Raw genomic sequence first — 13201 nt, 5'->3', positions numbered from 1 at the left:
CAGCCGATTCGTGCTCCAAATGCTGCCAACAAGTGGCATATGGGAAACAAACGGTGTCAACTCTGGCCTATCATACCCACATAAATTCTGGGTGTTCTAAAAGAACTCAATTGGAAAAATGCCAAACAGCGGGATTGACTCTTTGGGTAGCTGAGAATCTTGGAGACAAGACAGGAAGAGTAGTCCATGGCTATGGAACTTGTCCCAAGGGAGAGAAATATATATTTCACTCAAGGAGGAATGTGGGGGTATTCAGATGGAGGAGGACAACAAGATAGATTTAAAGAAGAATTAGTAAAGAATGCTACACGAAAATTAAAAACAAATCGCAACTGACCTCCTTCAACTTCAAAAACATTATATGAAAAACTCAAAGAAAGGATGAGCACATGGGGTTTACCAACTAAAGGACAGAATTTATTTGTAGATTTGATGCAGAAAATAGCTACAAAATTGAATATATCCTCTTGTTGGATATGTGGAGGGACTCAGATGACTGAGCAGTGGCCATTGAGAGGAGACAGTGTGGAACCCCAACAATTATTAGAATGGAACAACACCCATAAATCCAGCACAAACAGACCTGAGGGATGGGTGCTAAGTCATGAAGTAATAGGCCAGTTTTGTATATCTAGAAATAGCAGTGATTTTACACAATATGTTGGACATACAACTTGCAAAATGATCTTGACCACTAACTCAACAAGTAGTACCTGGTAGCCAAAGTCACCCGATGGGTACTGGACTACCAACTGCTCTGGCAATCAAATTCAATGTTGGAAAAACAAAATGAATGCAAACCCATTTGAAGAAATTAGGGATTTGAAGTCCTTTTGGGAAAACCCTAGAAAAACAAATAGCAATTGGAAGTCTCCTGATGGGCTATTTTGGATATGTGGGCAAAGAGCATATAACGAATTACCAAAGAGATGGAGAGGTAGCTGTACCATTGGAATGATCCAACCCGCCTTTTTTTTGCTGCCAAAAATGAAAAATAATCATTTGGGAATACTTTTGTATGAGACCCTGAACCGAAGAAAGAGAAGTATATTAATAGGGGGAGCACAAAAGTGGAAAGATAATGAATGGCCCCCTGAACGAATCATTAATTATTATGACCCAGCTACATGGACACAAGATGGAAGTTGGGGTTATAGAACTCCTATCTCCATGCTAAACCGTATCATTCGGTTACAAGCAGTAGTTGAAATAATTACTAATCAAACTGCTTGGGCTTTAGAATTAGTAGCAAAACAATTATCTCAAACTCGAGCAGCCGTGTATCAGAATCGGCTAGCCTTGGATAATCTACTGGCAGCAGAAGGAGGCGTGTGTGGAAAATTTAATACATCTGAATGTTGTATAGAAATTGATGACCATGGGGATACAATTACAAAGACTGCAAATGAAATTAAATGAGTCGCACATGTACCTGTACAACGATGGGACTCAATTTTGAAGAATGACTGGTGGGATAATTTATTTGGCGGTGTTTGGTGGAAGAAATTAGGATTTATGATATTGTGTTCAATATTAAGCTTATTGTTTTTACCTTATATGATCCCATGTTTCATTAGACTGATCCACTCTATAATCCAAGCTATGCAAATTACTGCTATGCCCATAGATCCTGAAAAAGCAACAAGCGGTAAAACCAACCCTTTGATGATATTAAAATTGAAGGAAGATCCAAAATTGATATCAATCAAACAAGTATTAAGTCCATTAGAAGCTAAAACATGAATCAAGAGTATCAAAAAGAAAATGGGGGATTGTGAAATATGTTGCCTTAATTCGTGTCAATGTGGATCAACGAATATGGATGATAATTTTTGGTAGCTTTATTTGTTCTTGTGTAACTTGTTCTTGCGTTTCGTAACGGCAGCTTGACAGGTGTCTTGGAAGACTAGCTTGAACCAGGTTTTGCTAAGGAGGGTGTTTCTGCTTCTTGTAACAGCAGCTTGGCAGATGTTTTGGGGAGATTAGCTTGAACCAGTTTTGCAGAGATATACACACAGAGATCGCTTGGGGGACACCGTGAGGAAGACTACTGACTTCCTCCAACGACCACCTAAAGAGGGTGAAAAAGACCCCCCCGAGATGGAACAAAGCATGCGCGAGAAGCAGAGGACCCCTTCCCAGAAATGATTAACATTTTTCAGCCCCTTCGAGGAAAAGTCATGAATACGTATAAGGCCTACCCTACTTAATGCGAACTCGGGATGTGACGGGTGTGCGACCTGATAGAGCAGAGACTCTCAGTGCACCCAGCGCTGTTTGCTTGCTCTTATTCATCCAATAAATTCCTCAACGCAACCGGAATCCTGTTTGGGGATACTTCATTTATCACAGTAGTAAGTAGGTCCCCATGTAGTGTATCAGCCAGCACTGTGTCATATTTGTACCTACTTTCTTTTGGGAGTTATCTCCAATCCCACTCACTTGGACTGCTCAGTTCCCATTGAAAAAATACTTTCTTTCCGTTAAGTTATACCACTGCATACGGGAGCTACAAGAAAGAAGGAAGGCAGACCCCACCTACAGTAGTAAGTAGATCCCCATGTAGTCTATTAGCCAGAACTGTGTCACATTTGCAGCTGCTTTCCTGTGGCAGCTATCTCCAATCCCACTCACTTGAACTACTAAGCTCCCATTGAAAAAATATATGATGTAGGTTAAGTTATACCACTGTGTATGGGAGCTCCAAGAAAGCAGGAAGGCAGACCCCACCTACAGTATATACCGGTATAGAAGTTATACCACTGCCTATGTGCTGAAGACGACAGGAGACAACCCCACCCTGTAGTGCAACATGTCTCAACTTTATTGGCAAAGATACAGCTCTTTTATAGATACGATAATCAGGCTCATACATATTGCAAAACTTAAGCTCATCATTGATTCCCAGTTAGATGCAAACCTCGACCTTGTTTCAACATACTCCAGATACTTGTGGCTGCTTAACCCAATCTAAGCTCCTGCTTTCTCATCCAGTTATCATACAACTCTCTTGCTCTAACGTCCTTGAGCAAGAATCCAATATCTTATCGCTTTATGCTTACTGCCTCACCAGCTGTATTCTATCATGTCCTCTTTCCTCTAGCCAAGTCTGCACAAAACTCCCCACACCTATGGGAGCTAAAAGAAAGCAGGAAGGAATACCACACCTACAGTAGTAAGTAGGCCCCCATGTAGTCTCTCAGCCAACACTGTGTCACATTTCAAGCTGCTTTCCTGTGGGAGCTATCTCCAATCCCACGCTCTTGGCCCCGTCAGCTCCCTTGAATAAATAAATTCTGTCGGTAGAAATTATACCAGAGCGCATGGGAGTTACAAGAAAGCAGGAAGACAGACCCCATCTATATTACTAAGTTGGTCCCCATGTAGTCTATCAGCCAGCACTGTGTCACATTTGCACCTGCTTTCCTGTGGGAGCTATCTCTAATCCCACTCACTTGGACTGCTCAGCTCTCATTGAAAAAATACACGTTGGCGTTAGAAGGTATACGACTGCCTATGGGAGCTACAAGAAAGCAGGAAGGGAGACCCCACCTACAGTAGTAAGTATGTCCCCATGTAGTCTCTCAGCCAGCACTGTGTCACCTTTGAAGCTGCTTTCCTTTGGGAGCTAACTCCAATCCCACTCACATGGACTGCTCAACTCCCATTGAAAAAATACAGACTGTCGGTAGAAGTTATACCACTGCGTATGGGAGCAACAAGAAAGCAGGAAGACAGACCCTACCTATATTACTAAGTTGGTCCCCATGTAGTCAATCAGCCAGCACTGTGTAACATTTGCAGCTGCTTTCCTTTGGGCGTTATCTCCAATCCCAGTCACTTGGACTGCTTAAAGCCCTTTCTAAAAATATATGCTGTAGGTTAAGTTATACCACTGCGTATGGGAGCTACAAGAAAGCAGGAAGGCAGACCTCATTTAAAGTAGTAAGTAGGTCCCCATGTAAGTAGCTCTCCATGTAGTCTCTCAGCTAGCACTGTGTCAGCTTTTCAGCTGCTTTCCTGTGGGAGTTATCTCCAATCCCACACTCTTGGTCTCGTCAGCTCCCTTTAAAAATACATTTTGTCAGTAGAAGTTATACCACTGCGTATGAGAGCTACAAAAAAACAGGTACGCAGACCCCACCTACAGTAGTAAATAGGCCACCATGTAGTCTCTCAGCCAACACTATGTCACATTTCAAGCTGCTTTCCTGTGGGCACTAGCTCCAATCCCACTCACTTGTACTTCTCAACTCCCAATGAAAAAATATATGCTGTCGCTTAGCTTATACCACTGTATATGGGAACTACAAGAAAGCAGGAAGGGAGACCCCACCTACAGTAGTAAGTAGGTCCACATGGAGTCTATCAGTCAGCACTGTGTCACCTTTGCAGGTGCTTTTTTGTCGGAGTTATCTTCAATAACACTCACTTGTTCAGCTCAGGTCCCATTTCAAAAATATATCCAGTCGCTTAAGTTATACCACTGCGAATGGGAGCTATAAGAAAGAAGGAAGGTAGACCCCAATTACAGTGTTACGTAGATCCCCAGGTATTAAGACCCCAAGTAGAGTATTAAGTATGTCTCCATGTAGTCTCTCAGCCAGCACTGTATCACCTTTTAAGCTGCTTTCCTTTGGGAACTATCTCCAATCCCACGCTCTTGGCCTCGTCAGCTCCCTTTAAAAATACATTCTGTCGGTAGAAGTTATACGACTGCGTATGGGAGCTACAATAAAGTAGGAAGGCACACCCCAACTACAGTGTTAAGTACGTCCGCATGTAGTCTATCAGCCAGCACTGTGTCACATTTGCAGCTGCTTTCCTGTGGGCGCTATCTCCAATCCCAGTTTCTTGGACTGCTCAACTCCCATTGAAAAATATATGCTGTTGATTAAGCTATACCACTGCGTATGGGAACTACAAGAAAGAAAAAATGCAGACCCCACGTACAGTAGTAACTAGGTCCCCATGTAGTCTATCAGCCAGCACTGTATCACAATTTTAGCTTTTTTCTCGTGGGAGCTATCTCCAATAACACTCACTCGTACTGCTCAGGTCCCATTGAAAAAATATATGCTGTTGATTAAGTTATACCACTGCGTATGGGAGCTACAAAAAAGTTGGAAGGCACACGTCAACTACAGTGTTAAGTAGGTCCCCATGTAGTCTATTAGCCAGCACTGTGTCACATCTGCAGCTTCTTTCCTATGAGCGCTATCTCCAGTCTGTAATGGAATAGGTCATGTTTTTTAATCAAATCATGAAAGAATAGTTGTGCAAGGAACCATTTAAAGTAATTGTAAAAGTCTTTTAAAACCTTAACTGTAAAGTCTCTACAGTGTGCACAGGTTCCAAGAGATGAGTTCATGAGCGGGTCACTAGAGGAAGACTTCATCCCACTCACCACTGTACGACCACCAGGAGGCAGAAGAAGATCCCCTAGTAACAAGACGGGCACATGCGCAGAGTACACCAGGGAGCGATGCATTCGACCGATAAGGACTGTATAAAATGACTCTGATGGGGAGGGGGCGGTGTCGCACGCCGTTGGTGGAGCAGGGTCTCCCGGCCGCCCAGTGCTGTTTTGCTTATTTGCTGCTTGCTTAATAAATTTGATCTGTGAGTCATTTAAATTGGGTAGTTAACTTTATCACAGCAACTTATAATAATTTGGTGCCATAACTCGGATACAGGTAAATTTGGTATTGGATTCCCAGACTAGGGGGGCGTCCCATGTGCGAACGGCCCTGGTGTGGGAAATTCCCTCGCCAAACTCTTAATTCCGAACCCCTTCTAAATTTGGCAAATAAGCAAATAAACCTGCAGTACCCCATAATTTTTGTGCACGAACATCCAAACGAAGATCCTTGATTGGGTAAGTATTTGCGTGATTACGTTCGGAGGAAGAGCAAGCCCTCTGATCCCATGGGTGGCATAAGGATAGGCTACCAGATATTCCCCCAGAAAGTCCTCTGAGGATGATGATTAAATTTTGGAATGATTCCCCCCTGTAGAAGACAAAAGAGTAAGGAAAAGATGGTACATTACTCTATGAATGTTTGGGGTATGGGGGAAGAGTCATTAGGAAATCCCCATATTATTTGGCCCATATTTGGGTCTTTTGAGGACTGGTTATGAGTAGACCTCAATTTGTGGGTAAATGATAAGAAGACCGTTACCCAAGAGGAAATTGAATATGCGAGTCTCTGGATACCCAACCCTTCTGATAAGATATCCTAGTTCGCTCTTAAGGAAAAGAAAGCTAAGAGCCCACCCGAAGAGGAGATTTGGTAGATGATCCTCTGGGTGTGTCTGAGAGATTCGATCAGTTCTTAGGGCCGAATCTCTATACCTGGGATGAACTATATTATTCACAATGGAGGAAAGAGAAATGATTCAAAGAGCAGGAATGAGAATCTGGGATCAACAGCACCAGGCAGGACCAGACGCACATGTGAAATGGCCCTTGCAAAGGCCCAATTGGAATAATCGGATGGTGGAGCACAGAGCCCATACGGCAGACCTCCGAGCCATCATTGTGCAGGGAATCAGAGAGTCTGTTCCCCGAGGACAGAATATTAACAAAGCATTCAATGAGAGACAGAGAAAAGACAAAACCCCAACTGATTGACTTGACAGATTATGTAAAAGCCTGCAACTGTACTCTGGAGTAGATCCAGCAGCTCCAGTGGGACAGACATTATTAAAGACCCAGTTCGTGGCAAAATCATGGGTAGATATCTGAAAGAAACTTGAAAAATTAGAAGACCGGCAAGAAAAAGGGCTAGAAAGGGAAACAAAAGCCTGGGAGACAGGTGCATTCAACAGGAAAAAAAAAAAAAGGAATCAAAGGACGATGGAATGTTTTTAAGGAAGAATAGGGGGAGCCAGGGGCTCTATTTGCTGAGGACCACAAGAGTAATCGAGCCCTTGATAAAACTGAAGTTAGGTCCTCAGCGTCAGGAAGTTGAATTTTTAGTGGACTCAGGCTGAGAGATCTACGATCCAGTGATTGCCCCAGGGGTGTAAGACAAGTAGTAGGGGCAAAAGGGGAAACATTTAAAGTACCTCTTGTGAAGGAGGTACTGATAGAATCTGAAGCAGCAAAATATGCTGTAGGGTCGTTTTTGTTAGTTCCGGAGGCTGATCATAATTTATTAAGGAGAGACGTAATTATAGACTTAGGAAAAACCCTGGGCTGCCGGTAAGGGTAAAGCAGTGCCCCTTGTCACAAGAAGGAAGACGAGGATTAACCAGAAATAGAAAGACTAATATCTAAGGGATTACTTGAGCCCTGTATGTCCCCTTACAATACTCCAATATTGCCAGTAAAGAAATCTGATGGGACTTATAGATTAGTACATAACCTCCGGGAGATAAACAAGAGAACTATTACTAGGTTCCCTGTGGTAGCTAACCCGCACACCTTATTGAGTCAGTTGAGTCCAGAGTACCAGTGGTATAGTGTTCTAGACCTTAAGAATGCTTTTTTGAACATGTTCCCTGAAAGAGGAGTGCAGGGATTATTCTGCTTTTGAATGTGAAGATCCTGACACCCATAAAAAACAACAGTTGAGATGGACTGTATTACCACAGGGATTTACAGAGTCCCCCAGTCTTTTTGGACAAGCACTAGAACAGATCTTGAGAAATTATGAGTTAGGCAAAGATGCTATTTTAGTTATTTTAGAAAGAATCATCTTTGAACTCTCCGATGGGAGGTTCCTTTTCTTGTCTTATTTAAGGACCAATTTCCCAGGATCAGTGGGAAGCTGCAGAGGTCCCAGGAGAACTGAAACTTCAGCTGCATAAAAAGTGACATGTTAACTGAGGAGTGGAGTGTAGGGATTTCCTTTTTGTAAAATATTAGAGTTTAATGTTTATATTGTGATCGTCAGAAAGGTGTAAGATAATCGGTGGGGCTATAATACCTATTTTACAGTAACAGAATGTGAAATAGAAATACCGTAGAAGTATAGAACAATCTGAGTCGAGTGGGGACTGTAATTTAAGTTTATAAAAGGGTGCTTTATACTTAGAAGGCCCGGAGAACCGAGACCTGGATGTGAAAGCCAGTGTTTCAGGCATCCCGTGGGTGCTGGAGGAAAATGCAAGAGGAAAGAGGCCTAAAAGGAGACAGAGAATACCCCTGAAGATTACGACTGCTGCCGAGAAGATCATAAACCTCACTGCTCTAAGCAACAGAGTAGGTGAAGGAGGCAGAGGCGTACTGGGAGTGGGGTACAGAGTCTCTCAAAGCCTCAAACTGGGAATCCTAAGATCCCAAGCCTACCTCTAAGAAGGGCAAAAGCGTTTCACCTAAAAGAATGTGGGGTGAAAAACTAGAAAGGAAAGTACCATTTTATTTGATAAAGGCCCCACCCATTATCCAGGGATGGTATGTTGTTATCTGGCTGATGGAGTGGTTAACTCTCCTGCTGCTGGCTATGTTATCGCATGAACTCCCCATTTTATGAGGCAATCGGACTGAACCAATCAGACCTGTGAATAGCTCAAAGTGGGTTTGTTCGAAAACCAGTGTAACCCCATGCCTCTTTAAAGCTATTTAATGCCAGCAGTGAATATTGTATTCAGGTAACCGTTGTTCCATGCATTGTATAATCACCCTGAAGATTTTGTCTATAATCATTGGAATACCAGCACTGTGTCACATGTGCAGTTGCTTTCCTGTGGGAGTTATCTCCAATACCATGCTCTTGGCCTCGTCACCTCCCTTTAAAAACACATTCTGTCGGTCTAAGTTATACCACTACGTATGGGAGCTACAAGAAAGCAGGAAAGCAGACTAAACCGACAGTAGTAAGTGGGTCCCAATGTAGTCTATCATCCAGCACTGTGTCACAATTGCAGCTGCTTTCATGTGGGAGCTATCTTCAATAACACTCACTTGTACCGCTCAACTAGCAATGAAAAAATAAAAACTGTGAGTTAAGTTTTAGTATTGGCTTGGGAGCTACAAGAAAGCAGGAAGGCAGACCTCAACTATAGTGTTCAGTAGATCCCCATGTAGTCTATCAGCCAGCATTGTGTCACATTTGCAGCTGCTTTCCTGTGGGAACTATATCCAATCCCAGTCACTTGGACTGCTCAACGCTCTCTGAAAAAATATTTGCTGCCTGTTAATTTATACCACTGAGTATGGGAGCTACAAGAAAGCAGAAAAGAAGACCCCATCTACAGTACTAATTTGGTAACCATGTAGTCTGTCAGCCAGCACTGTATCACATTTGCCACTGCTTTCCTTTGGGAGCTATCTCCAATCCCACTCACTTGTTCTGCTCAACTCCCATTGAAAAAATACATGGTTTCCGTGAAGTTATACCACTTTGTATGGGAGCTACAAGAAAGCAGGAAGGCAGACCACACCTACAGTATTAAGTAGGTCCCCGTTTAGTGTATAAGCCAGCACTGTGTGACATTTGCAGCTACTTTCCTGTGTGAGCTATCTCCAATCCCACTCAGTTGGACTGTTCAACTCCCTTTGACAGAATATATGCTGTCGTTTAAGTTATAGCACTGCGTATGGGAGCTACAAGAAAGCAGAAAGGCAGACCCCACCTACAGCTATCTTCAATCCCACTCTCTTTGACTGCTCAGCTCCCATTGAAAATATACATTTTGTCAGTAGAAGTTATACCACTGTGTCAGGGAGCTACAATAAAGCAGGAAGGCAGGCCTCTCCTACAGTAGTAACTAGGACCCCATGTAGTCTATTAGCCAGCACTGTGTCACATTTGCAGCTGCTTTCTTTTGAAAGCTGTCTCCAATAACACTCACTTGTACTACTCAGGTCCCAATGAAAAAATATGCTGTCAGTTAAGTTATACTACTGCGTATGGGAGCTACAAAAAAGGTGGAAGGCAGACCCAATCTACTTTAGTAAGTAGGCCCCCATGCAGTCTATCAGTCAGCACTGTGTCACATTTGCATCTGCTTTCCTGTTGGCGCTGTCTCGAATCCCACTCACCTGGACTGCTCATCTCCCATTGAAAAAATACATAATGTCGGTAGAAGTTATACCAATTCATATGGGATCTAAAAGAAAGCAGGAAGGCAGACTCCTCTTACAGTAGTAAGTAGGATCGCATGTAGTCTCTAAGCCAGCACTATGTTACATTTGCAGCTGCTTTCCTGTGGGCGCTATCTCCAATCCCACTCACTTGGACTGCTCAGCTCCCATTGAAAACATATATGCTGTAAGATAAGTTATACCACTGGGTATGGGAGCTAAAAAAACGCTGGAAAGCAGATACAATCTGCAGTAGTAAGTAGGTCCCCATGTAGTCTATCAGCTAGCACTGTGTCACATTTGCAGCTGCTTTCCTGTGGGCGCTATCTCCAATCCAACTCACTTGGATTGCTCAGCTCCCATTGAAAAAATAGACTGTCTGTTAACTTATATCATTGCGAATGGGAGCTACAAGAAAGCAGGAAGGCAGACCCCACCTACTGTATTACTACTGTATTAGTAGGACCCCAAGAAGTCTATCAGCCAGCACTGTGTCACATTTGCAGCTGCTTTCCAGAGGGCGCTATCTCCAATCCCACTCACTTGGACTGCTCAACTCCCATTGAAAAAATACCTGCTGCCGGTAGAAGTTATACCACTGCCTATGGGAGCTACTAGAAAGCAGGAAGGGAGGCCCTACCTATAGTAGTAAGTAGGTCCGCCTGTAGTCTCTGAGCCAGCGCTGTGTCACCTTTGAATCTGATTTCCTTTGGAAGCTATCTCTAATCTCACTCACTTGGACTGCTTTGATTTCTCTGAAAAAATAAATACTGGCAGTAGAAGTTATACCACTGCGTATTGGAGATCTAAGAAAGCAGGAAGGCAGACCACAGCTACAATAGTAAGTAGGTCCCGATGTAGTCTATCAGCCAGCACTGTGTGACATTTGCAACTGCTTTCCCGTGGGAGCTATCTCCAATCCCACGCTCTTGACCTCTTCAGCTCCCTTTAAAAATACATTCTGTTTGTAGAAGTTATACCATTGCGTATGGGAGCTACAAGAAAGCAGGAAGGCAGACCCCACCTACAGTATCAAGTAGGTTTACATGTAGTCTATCAGCCAGCACTGTCACATTTGCAGGTGCTTTCCTTTGGGAGCTATCTCATAATCCCCTCACTTGGACTGCTCAGCTCCAATTGAAAAAATACACTCTTTCGGTAGAAGTTATACCACTGCGTATGGGAGCTACAAGAAAGCAGGAAGGAAGATACTCACCTACAGTAGTAAGTAGGTCCCGATGTAGTGTATCAGCAAGCACTGTGTCACATTTTCAGCTGCTTTCCTGTGGGACCTATCTCCAATACCACTTGGACCGCTCAACTCCCGTTGAAAAAATACAGACTGCAGGTAGAAGTTATACCACTGCGTATGGGACCTATAAGAAAGCAGGAAGTCAGACCTCACCTACAGTAGTAAGTAGGTCCCCATTTTGTCTATCAGCCACCACTGTTATATTTGCAGCTTCTTTCCTGTGGGAGCTATCTCCAATTCAACGCACTTGGCCTCATCATCTCAATTAAAAATAAAGAATGTCGGTAGAAGTTATACCACTGCGTGTGGTAGCTACAAGAAAGCAGGAAAGCAGATCCCACCTATAGTAGTAAGTAGGTCCCCATGGAGTTTATCAGCAAGCACTGTGTCACGTTTGCAACTGCTTTCCTTTGGGAGCTATCTTTAATCCCACTCACTTGGACTGCTCAACTCCCATTGACAAAATACAAACTGTTGGTAGAAGTTATATCACTGCATATGGGAGATAGAAGAAAGAAGGAAGGCAGACCCCAACTACAGTGTTAAGTAGGTCCCCATGTAGTCTATCAGCCAGCACTGTGTCACATTTGCAGCTGCTTTCCTGTGGGAGCTATCGCCTATCCTACTCATTTGGACTGTTCAGTTCCCATTGAAAAAATACATGCTGGCGGTAGAAGTTTTAGCAGTGAGTAGGGGAGCTGCAAGAAAGCAGGAAGGGAGACCCCACCTACAGTAGTAAGTAGGTCTCCATGTAGTCTCTCAGCCAGCAATGTGTAACCTTTGAAATTGCTTTCCTGTTGGAGCTATCTCCAATCCCACATTCTTTGCTTCGTCAGCTCCCTTTAAAAATAAATTTTGTGTGTAGAAATTATACCACTGTGTATGAGAGCTACAAAAAAGCAGGTACGCAGACCCCACCTACAGTAGTGAGTAGACCTACATATAGTCTATGAGCCAGCACTGTGTCAAATTTGCACCTGCTTTACTTTGGGAGCTATCTCCAATCGAACTCACTTGGACTGCTCAACTCCCATTGAAAAATACAGACTGTCGGTAGAACGTATACCACTGCGTATGGAAGCTACAAGAAAGCAGCAAGGCAGACCTCACCTACAGTTGTAAGTAGGCCCCCATGTAGTCTATCAGCCAGGACTGTGCCACATTTGCAGCTGCTTTCCTGTGAAAGCTATCTCCTATCCCACTTACATGGACTGCTCAGCTCGCATTAAAACATACATGCTTTCTGTTAAGTTATACCACTGCATATGGGAGCTGCAAAAAAGCTAGAAGGCAGACCCCACCTACAGTAGTAAGTAGGTTCCCATGTAGTCTATCAGGCAACACTGTCTCTCCTTTGCAGCTGCTTTCCTTTGAAAGCTATCTCCTATCCCACTCACTTGGACTGCTCAGCTCTCATTGAGAAAATACAGGCTGTCGGTAGAAGTTAAGTCACTGTGTATGCGAGCTGCAAGAAAGCAGGAAGGCAGACTCCATCTACAGTAGTAAGTAGGTCTCCATGTAGTCTATCAGTGAGCACTGTGTCACATTTGCCGTTGCTTTCCTGTGGGAGCTATCTCCAATCCCACTCACTTGGACTGCTCAGTGTCCAATGAAAAAATACCTGGTTTCTGTTAAGTTATAGCACTGCAGACGGGAGCTACAAGAAAGCAGGAAGGCAGACTCCCACCTACAGTAGTAAGTAGCTGTCCATGTAGTCTATCAGCCAGCACTGTGTCACATTTGTACTTGCTTTCCTGTGGGATCTATCTCCAATCCCACTCACTTGGACTGATCAGCTCCCATTGAAAAAAATACATGCTTTCCGTTAAGATATAGCACTGCGTATGGGAGCTACAAGAAAGCAGGAAGGCAGACCCCACATACAGTAGTAAGTAGCTCTCCATGTAGTCTATCAG

The sequence above is a fragment of the Colius striatus genome, chromosome W (assembly GCF_028858725.1).
Source record: "Colius striatus isolate bColStr4 chromosome W, bColStr4.1.hap1, whole genome shotgun sequence".
Lineage (NCBI taxonomy): Eukaryota > Metazoa > Chordata > Aves > Coliiformes > Coliidae > Colius > Colius striatus.
The sequence above is the reverse complement of the archived record's forward strand: the minus strand, read 5'-3'. Positions refer to the sequence as shown.